Genomic DNA, 10,602 nt, shown 5'->3' with positions numbered 1-10,602 from the left:
GACAAGACAAGAATTTTGATTCAAGACAAACATCAAATCAAATGGAAGTGGGAATCAGGGTATGGTAAAAAGTTGGAAGTCAAACAAAAGCACACTTCACTTCTCGAGTATTTATTGCCTAGTTGTTAACAAAGCCACTTGGAACTTGTAAATAGAATAATTCTCATGGACAAGAACGATAACTGCTTAAAACTTAATTTTAGCTCCATGATCTAAATGGATCTAGTGAATGCTTGAGGGCCATGTTGGTACAGTTTTCTTTCATTATTTTAACTGCATGTGTTACATTAAAGCAAACAAAGTCTAGGCTGTTGCTCCAGTGTATACTGACAGTAATGCTTAATGGTTCAATTGATCTATGCTTGATTACATGGTTGTAATATCTGACCTATGCTTACTGTGCTTGACTGGTAAGTCTGGGTGTCCAACTCGGAGCTGAAGTCAGCAGAGGAGCCAGTAGATGCTGAGCGAGCAGTACAGTCATTTTGTGACTGCAGGGAAATTTTAAAACTGTCGTGAATTTTACCTGTTGCACACTGAGAATTATCTCGGTATTGCTCTGAGATGCATACACTGAAGGAATACCACACAGTCAGTGGTACCATCTTTCAAAGACACTTCCAACTAAAACTTTGCCTGCTCTTTCAGGGGATGAGAAAGATTCGCTGGTATGATTCAAAGAAAAGCAAAGGCATTCTCCTGTTTCCTACAGAGGCATGGAACATCGTCCGTTGGGACCACGTTCTTTCTAACATTTTTGCTGCCTGTCAGCATTTCTTAACAATTGCCAGTCACTGGTTGACCTGCATTAGCTCTGGTCTGACAGTACCCTAACTTTGAAATTCACATCCTTGGTTTTGAGCTGCTTTATAGACTCTTTGCTTTACAACTCTGTTACCTCCTCCAGTCCTAAAACCTTGGCGGATATTTCTGCTGCTTCAAATCTGGCCTCTTTTACAGCTCCGATTTGCATCATTGCAACATTGGTCACCTTGCTTTCAGCCATAAGCTCTGGAATTCTGTTGTTAAACCTATCTCCTCCTCTCCTCCTTTGAGATGCTCCAAAAAATTTTCAATGTTGACCACGCTTTCCATCACCTGTCCTACTATCTCCATCTTTCGTTCGGGGCAAACATTTGATAAAATTCCCTGTGAAATGTTTTGGAGGTCTGAGTAAAGAATTTCTGCACATGCTCAGCGAATGTTACTTTTACTGGGAAGACAAACTGGAAGGCATTGCTTTAGAGGCAGAGAGAGACAGAGAGACAGAGAGGATGAAGAGGTGAAAAGATTTTGTAGCACTTATAGCTGCAAACAGAAACAGCAATGTTGGGGGTGAAGAAAGTACAGTGTAAATAAGGGTGATGGTGCTCTGATTCACTATGGATAGAAGAAATAACCTGTCCAATTCTGCTCTTTGTGCAATTAGACTTTACACCACGACACAGTTAAAAATAAATATCTAGCCCATAATGTTTCAAAATCATTGTCAAAACAAAAACGGTTATGTTTGAACATGAAGATATAGCTTGCCCTTCCTACAGTGTTCTTCTCCTTCATTCTGGATTTTCTCAAGCTACCTACATTCTGTGATCAGGAAGTTGGCTTGATGAATGAGGAATGAGTGAATCCAAGCAGTACTTTCTGTTCACTACTTTACCACAATAACAGACTGTGAAAGGAACTCAGCCATGAGACATGCCATTGGTGCAAAACAACCTTCATTCATTCTTGTGAAAGCCTTTCATAATTTTGGTATGAATCTATTTGATCCCACCCCTCCTCCTTTATTTGAGATGTTGTAACCATGCTTCTTCAAGCTGGGAGATTTAACAGTGATGACATTCTGATCATTAAGGGAATCCAAGTTGCTGTGGCAACACACACTTGCATGTTGCAGTCTGTGACTTTGGATAGGAATGGTAGAGGTTCCAATGTTCTTTCCAACATCTGGCTGACCAGGAGTTTCTCCTGCTGTTAATGCTGGCCATTGGAATGTGTTGGAAGGATTTACAGATTGTTACTCTACAGGTTTGGCCATATTATGAAAGCACCTTCTTTGGTCATCAAAGGATGCAGGCATTTGCTGCTTGTGGAGCATGGCTTGAGGTGGTGGGGACTTCTGATCAAGACAGAGACCCAGCAGAACAAACAGAGCTGGAGCTGCGAGGTACCTGCTCTGACTTTTATGTTGGGTACTGTCAACATCCAGTATCTCTTCACCATGTGAGAAAATAACAAACTCCATATCAATGGGATGTAATTAGGTAATAATGGAAAGGTATTGCGTGCAAACAGCCACTCGCTGCTCATTAGTAAGAATCTAGTCTCACCGTTAAAACCTTTGACGTAAAATCGGATTCTTTTTTCTTGGGTATGAGAATCTCATTTTTCTGATTTTGCCATATTTTCCTTACTGATGTGCCAGTGCCCGCATCATTCAGGGACTGGGGAGAATTCAGCCCATAAAGTGAGTTTCCTTCCAGCTACTGTTATCATGTTCTGCTTATGCAAGTCCAGAGTTTGTGTCAGCTCACTTCCACTACTGCCACCTCCTGCTGGGTTAATGCAATGACATCTAATACTGGTGCTCTTGTAACGTGCTCGTGAGATTTTTTTCCCTTATAAAAACTAAATGTGTGGTAATGTCAGGAACTGGCAATTTATTTGCCAACAATTAAGGTACTCCTATCATTTCTTTTCTGAGATTTCTGTGGTCAAAGCTATTTTCCATGAACATTGCATGATTCAACAGCTCTGTAATATAATTAATGATTCCAAGCTGCGTGTTTAGTTCAGTTTGTGAAATTATGTTTGTTACTGTACTTTTGGGATTAATTTTGATTGCAGATTCAAATACGTTGAAATGGCTGCTTGCTTTTGCTGACCTTGAAGTGCATATACTTCTTGTTTTGGAGAGTGTTCCAGGGACTCAGGAAAGTGTAACTATACTGGTTGCTTCGATGTTGTTCCTGCTGCCCACACCCACAATGTATATCACGGCCTGAGTTTCCAGCCGTGATATACATTGTTTTCATTCGTGGTCTCTCATTGGCAAAGACATAAAAGGCTATTGGTAGATCAGGCTAGTGGGATTGATTTACCTCTACATCATATGGCAAGTGGAAACAGGCAGTTTAAATGCCCAAATTACTTAGCTTTCCTGGAAACATCAGTGTCTGACACCCACCCAACCCCCAACCCCAAACTCATAAGCGAGGTAACGTTTTACAATTTATATGTCATGCCATTAGACCCAAACCACAATTTTAACACTTCCCACAAATAAACATTGAAAAGAGCATTATGTTTGTTCCCTGCTACAAACTCTGGTCTATTGTCACCAATTGTATATGCCCTTCTTGGATTCGATCCCAGAGTATTCACATGTTCTGCTGCTGAAATCATCTGTCTTTTCATTAACTCCGATGCTCTCCCATCATATACCACCCTCCATAATCCAAAACCCTCTATTCTATATTCTAACTTGCACAAACTACCTTTTACTCATTGTCTTAAAGCTTGATGATCAGTTTGGAGAGCTCAGTATGCCAACCCATTGATTCTAAGTTCTTACCATTTAGTTCAAATGGCCTTTCCCTTCCCCATCTTGATTACCTCCTCTAGCTCTACAACTCTCAGAACTCAGTATGTGGAAGATTAGAAATGTTTTTTTTGCAGATGGGTGAGGGGGTGTAGTGTGGGGGGAGGGGAAGGGGAACATTATACAAACGGTCGGGGAATTCTTGTAGCATGTAGCATACTTAAGGCGAAGACTTTAAATGAATATAGAGGGTCTTTTAAAGAAAATAGTTTTAAGCAAGGAAATATCTTTAAAGTGTTGTAGTTGACCACAAAAAGAAGCAGCAGGGGTATTTCACAATAAAGCTTATAGTATGATAAGAGAAACTGGATAAAAGAACAAGCAGTAACAAACAAGGAACAAAGAATGCAGACAAGGACAGCAGGATGGCCAGATAAGAAAATAACTAACAAGTGAGGTAATCAACTTATGATAGGATGGGAAAAGGGAGGCGTGATTCTGCAACTTGTAAACTGAATAAGAAAGCTAATATGCTCTATTTTCGCACGCATTTCTGCTTGATTGCAGAGGTGTCTGGTTCTTGCAAGACTGTAATAACTTGTTCTTGTTTCCAAGGCTTTGTCTCAGGCTGATTGATTTGTGAGTGAGTCCTGTTTCTCACAACTTGGGGGTTCGTCCAGGATCCAAAACTCTGACCGCTCGACACTCTTGGGACGACGGGGGAGGTGCACCTTGCCAATTTCGGTGATCTCCGACTCTTGCTTGTCGTTCGCGGTTTGGGCGAGTACGATCCGGACTGAGAGACCCTGGAAACAAGGCGGGCAGATGCGGCGGGTTCCGTCGGGCAACTCTTGTGCACAAGACCCGGGTAGAGAAAGGTCTTAAAGGATATATCCAGGTGACCGGGGGGCAGCGGTATTTGCTGCAGAAATTGCTGTGGGACGGGGCGCACCAGAATGACCAGGTAACTCTGTGCACAGACCAAGGTAAGAAAAGAGACCTTTAAGTATTGCCTTGGTGGTCGGGCGTATGAAAGTACGGGGAATTGGCGATATATAAAATTAAGCATATGTCCATGGAAAACAGCCCGTGTCAGAAGGGCTAGTAGCTGAAGGGCTACTGAGGGTGCACTTCGTAAGTAACCTATGGCCAGACGTCAAGAAAAATATTCAAAAGCTAGAGGAGTCGTTGCGGGAAGCTCAAAGTGTCTGTGAGACAGGGTGTGTGTGAGAGAGACGGAGAGAGAGAGAAAGAGCTGTACAGCAAGTAGAAAGTTCAACCCTTTGTGATTCGGTTTGAATGCACATTTGTTTGTTGGTGATTGAATGTTTGTGCTTTGTTCCCTGGAGCTTGAGATCTGGGACTGTTTTGAATCTGATTTCTACTATGGAAATTTTAACATGATTTCTTTTAAGGTTAAGGATTTTACAGATTAGGAAATAAAATGTTAACTCCTGTTCTTTTTACAGGTCATGACTGCCTTACTATCAGTTTCTAACTAATCTCTTTTATCTTTGCATAAAAGTGATTTATGGAGAACAGTTGAAGTCTCAAACAAAAAAGCATATAATTGGTCAGATTAATCAGACGAGTAAGGTGTCTAGTCAGGACCCTGAAGGGGGTATGGAAGAAGGTGACACCGGATCTAAATTAGCAACAATGGGAGGCACGTGCCTGTGTAACGATCGATCTGTAAATAATGTTAAAGGGGAATATATTCCGCCCGACAGTCGTTTGAAGAAAATGTTGGGTAATTGGGAACACAACTCCCGGACGCGGGAGAAAGATAAGGCTACAATAAACTATTGTTGTTTCGTTTGGACTAGAGAAAGTATTAAGGCGCCTGGTATTTTTTGGCTCAAATATGGGTCCGATGAGGATTGGCTGTGTCAAGATCTTAATATATATGTCAATCGAAAAGAACCGTACAGTCAAAAAGAGTCCGATTATGCGGCTTGTTGGATAGGGAGCGCGAGAGTAAAATTATGTCCCATAAATACGGAGGAATCAGGGAAAGAACAGAAAAAGAATGAACAAGGGAAGCCACAATGGGATCCCTTAAAATGTTTGCCGCCCCTATATACTACTCCCCGGAATGAGCCTACAGCTCCCGAAGTAGAACCGAGTCCAGACACAGAAAGGGGAACGGACTCTGAACTAAAAGATGCAGAACCTGGGGGGGATGCTCAGAATCACTCGAACCATCACACGTAAAGGAGGGGCAGAGATAATGGAAAATATAAAATTATGTCTCTTACGAGAGGTTCCGATTGGGGAAGGTACAATCGGATATGTAAACGCTCCCTTAACTAGCAGTGAAGTTAGGGTCTTTAAAAAGGAAATGGAAAGTTTAATAGAGGATCCAGTTGGACTAGCCGAACAATTAGAGCAATTGGTAGGGCCTAATTTATGCACTGGGGAGAACTGATGGCAATTTTAGGAACGTTATTTTCAGGGGAAGAACGAGGTATGATTAGGAGAGCGGCTTTATAGGAATGGGAAAAGAAGCACCCAGTTGGGGAAGAAGGGGCCCCAGCAGAACAGAAATTCCCAAATGTTGACCCTCATTGGGAAAATAATGACAGAGAAGATAGTCAATGCGGGATTTACGAGAAATGGTAATATTAGGAATTAAAGAGGCAGCACCTAGGTCACAAAACTTTGTTAAGGCCTTTGAAGTACAACAAGAGAAGGATGAAACCCCTTCTGCAATTCTTAAAAGGTTCAAGGAAGCTACAAGGAAGTATTCGGGAATGGATCCCGATAATCCGTTGGCACAGGGACTTTTAAAGGTCCAGTTTGTAACTAAATCATGGCCGAACATACAAAAGAAATTACAGAAATTAGATGGAAACAGGCAGGGTGTTACCATTGCGGGAAAGTGGGGCATTTTAACCGGGAATGCCCAGGATTAGCACGAGAAAGGGAAACAGTTTCCCTAATTACTTTAGATGAAGATTAGGGGAGTCAGGGATTCCTTCCTCCTGAGACCCACCGGGAACCCTTGATAAATTTAAAGGTGGGACCTGAAGGGGAGGAGGCAGTATTTTTGGTGGACACGGGAGCGGCACGGTCATCCCTAAGTTTTAGACCTACCGGTGTTAAATTGACTAAGGAGTATCTTAAGGTTTCCGGAGTAAAAGGCGAAGAATTCTTGGTGCCTATTTTTGAACCAACCCTAATTAGAAGAAATGATGAGGAAGTGATTGGACAATTACTATATATTCCTGACATTGGAAGTAATCTATTCGGTAGGGATTTGATTATATTGCTGGGCTTAAAAATTGGGGTGGAGGATAGTGCAGTAACTGTACCGATGGCTAAGACAACCTAAGGAAGATGGATCCTCCTGGATGGAAGGGAGTTATTAAGTAAACCAGTCATGAGAAACATCCTAACCACCTTGCACCAAGGCAGTCATTGGGGCTCTCAAGCTATGTGTGACATAGTGTTAAGGAAGTACAGATGTAAAGGGATATACACATTAGCCAAGCAGGTATGAGCAGGATGCCCGACTTGCCAAAAGATTAGTAAGAAAGTAACGAGAGGGGGGCCAAGAGGTGGAAGAAACCCTGGGGTAAGATCTTTTCAAAGAATACAGCTAGATTACACAGAATTACCCCCAGTAGGGAAACAAAAGTACTTATTAGCCCTAATGGATCATCTAACTGGGTGGGTGGAGGCATTTCCAATGACCTCAGCTACCTTGAAGGGAGTAGTGAAAACTCTTTTAGAACAGATAATTCCTTGATATGGAATGGTGGAAAGTATAGATTCAGACCAAGGTAGCCATTTTACCTCTAAGATCCTACAAGAAGTAATGGCGGGATTAGAAATCTCTTGGGAATTCCACACTCCTTGCCACCCGCCTTCCTCTGGACGGGTGGAACAAATGAATCAAACCTTAAAGAAGCAATTGTCTAAGCCTGTCCTAGAGACTCGATTACCATGGACAAAGTGTTTACCTATCGCGTTGCTACGCATTAGGACTGTGCCTAGACGTGATATTGGCCTCTCTCCTTATGAGATGATGTTTGGATTACCTTTCTTGGGTGGAAGAGGGGAATTACCAACTATAGAGTTCAATAGTAAGTTTTTAAAGAACTATATTGCAGCGCTCAGCTCTTCTTTGTCTGTCCTGAGGAAGAAGGGTCTGTTGACTCAGACACCTCCACTTGAGTTCGCAGTACATCGGATACGACCGGGTGATTGGGTCCTGATAAAGACCTAGAATGATACCAAACTACACTCAAGCTGGGAGGGACCGTTCCTAACCCTCCTGACTACTGAAACAGCCGTCCGAACTGCTGAAAAAGGGTGGAGTCATCACGCTTGTGTTAAGGGCCCAGTGGACGCTCCTTCCCCTCCGGCAGAGTGGCAAGCACATCCTACAGACAACCCTCTGAAAATCAAGCTGAGCAAAAAGAATGGACTGAGATAAGGGACTATTAAGAATTGGTTAAAAAAACTGTATCCCAAAACAATTATAAGTGTTGCATGGACTCACTCCTCCCTGGTATTTAAAGGGTTAGGGAATAGACAGATAGGGTTGTGAGCTGAAATGAGTGGTCAGCTTTATATTGTCCCGATAATATTAGCGCTAGCTGCCAAGAGGATGGGAAAAATCATTTTACCACTTTATGTCAGAATTATGCTAAACTAAAGGGGCATACCAACTGTTGGGTGTGTGCGGAGATCCCACACCATGGGGAATCTGGAATTCCTCTCACGGTAATACCACTTACCAAAGAAGAAGTGTACGATGTACAACAATTTCACTCGGGCTCAAATGATACAACTTGGAGATGTTAAAGGGGTAATTATAACTTTGCAGGGTGGTTCCCTCGACCAGCCCTGAAAACCCTGGGTGCTGTTGATGGCCTTAGAGTTTCCCCACCGAAAGCAGTAAATACCACTTGTTTCTGTAATCAGAATGATACCGCACCCTTCCGATTAGGAAAATCACCTTGTGTCGACACCAGCCAAACCACTGCCACGAACATTCCCCAAATATGAAATGGAACATATTGGGTATGTAGCCTGATATTTCGTTTGATAAAGCTCCTGGGAAGCACCATTGGATACCTTTTTCTAATTAAGGCACTAAATAAACGCAAGTTGTTGTAATTCTGACTGCTGCAGGCCAGTCAATGCCAACCTGCGGCAGATGTGGACAAGTACCTGGAGAGGGTCAAGAAAGTAAACATATTTTTATTCTTTTATTATTATTGGGTCAGAAAGATCAAAACGAAAGTAAAACTGTGAGGATAGTTGTATGGGGAGGGTTCAGCTTTTTGGTTTGAATTATTCATATTTATGAGAATTATTAAACTCTAAACATTACTTATGTGGATACAAATTGAGCTATCGAACAAGTTACAATGGTAGTGATAATAGAAGAGTCTCTTGCCTGTTTAAAGGTTGGAAGGAGTGCACAGTTACATTCTTGTCGTTCCAAAATGAAGTTTTTCACAAAGAGGAAGTGGAATTCATCACTCAGTACTGTTCAGTTTACAGGTCGTGGCTTCTGACTGTTTCGTCTCTGACTAGCATAATACCAGAGGAGCAGCTTCTGATGCTTTGTATCTAGTGTTTAGCCTTTTATGGGAGACAACCCCTGAATGTGCAAAACTTTTCTAATATAAATAACATGGAGATACATCTACAGGTGTTGGAAATCTGAAATTAGAGTGTTCTGACCAGGGTGTGATCTATTGAAATCACAGTAGGAAACTGAAAACAGTAAACAAGCTAAAATAGCAAAATACTGGAAACACAAGGCTGGCCTATCAGTATCTGTAAGGAGAAACAGTAGGTGAAGATATGAAATGTAATGACACATAATGGAACAGGATTACATCTAAATTGTAAATCTATGTTCTCTCTTTACATCTAAATTCTAAATCTACCTTGTCTCTTTACAAATGCTGACAGATTTGGTGTGTATTTGCATATTCTTCTATTTTTGTTGAGATTTATGAGAATGTACTTTGGTTTCTTCTTATTTCCATGCAGTAAAGCCCAATTTAAAGATTATTCAAATGTTTTTTATTTCACTTACCACCCAGTTATATTTCTTTGCTTTTGTACTGCATTTCGTATACAGGAAATTGCCTTAAATAGATGAGTCATTAACGGAACTGTGAACTTAATAACCAAGGGTGACAACTTGGTCATTTATAACATCAAAATAATTTCTGGTTCATTCAGTAGAGGTGGTCAAACAGTTGCAAATACCATCACTCAATTAGGTTGCTTTTATTCCATTTGGAAACCGATCAAAACTTTAAACCTGTTCCATTTACCGCACTGCTTGTCATTAGCAAAAATGAAAATAATAAGGACAGGTATGCTGATCCTTTAAAAAGCATTGTTGCCCTTTTGTCTGTCTGTTTTGACAGACCAATGTCTATTGTGCTTTGCTGGCAATGAGAGGATCTGGACCATGAAATGTAAAGCAAGTGTGTAGCAATGAAAACCACGTTTGAAGCTCTGATCCTGGATGGAAAGTTCCCCAGAGCTCTTTTGAATTCCTCACATAAGTGTAGTATTAAGAAAACAAGAATAGTGAAATGTACCTCTGCATCGTTCAATAAAGTTACCCTACGGCATTTTTTTAAAAAAGGGCTCTTTTTAACATTTTCAATACCAATGTTAAAGTCATTCGTCTTAGTACGATGATGATAAGTCAGATCTTTTTGCACAGGCTCCATTTTGCATGATTCCTACTTAAATTTTACTGTTTTATGGTGAGCCTTTTTTTTATAAATAACTAAATAGAAAAAAAAGACAATTTCCATCTATGACAATGCATAGCTAAGAATTTATACAGGAGTATTTCCCACAATTGGTTACTTAAAAAAAATTGAATGTTATTATATATTGGTGACTATAATGAATTTTCTTTCTGTAAGCTTTTGAAAATGAGTCAGGCTTTAGATATTGTGGCTTTCTTTAGGGATATTGTGATGGCGAAGGGCAAAACTGGTGCAGTGGCAAGGATATAGTATTCTCTGAGGAAACCCCTGCTCTTTATTGGCATAAACACAATTATTGTA

Source organism: Chiloscyllium plagiosum, chromosome 3, assembly GCF_004010195.1.
Source record: "Chiloscyllium plagiosum isolate BGI_BamShark_2017 chromosome 3, ASM401019v2, whole genome shotgun sequence".
NCBI lineage: Eukaryota > Metazoa > Chordata > Chondrichthyes > Orectolobiformes > Hemiscylliidae > Chiloscyllium > Chiloscyllium plagiosum.
Note: the sequence above shows the minus strand (reverse complement) of the source record.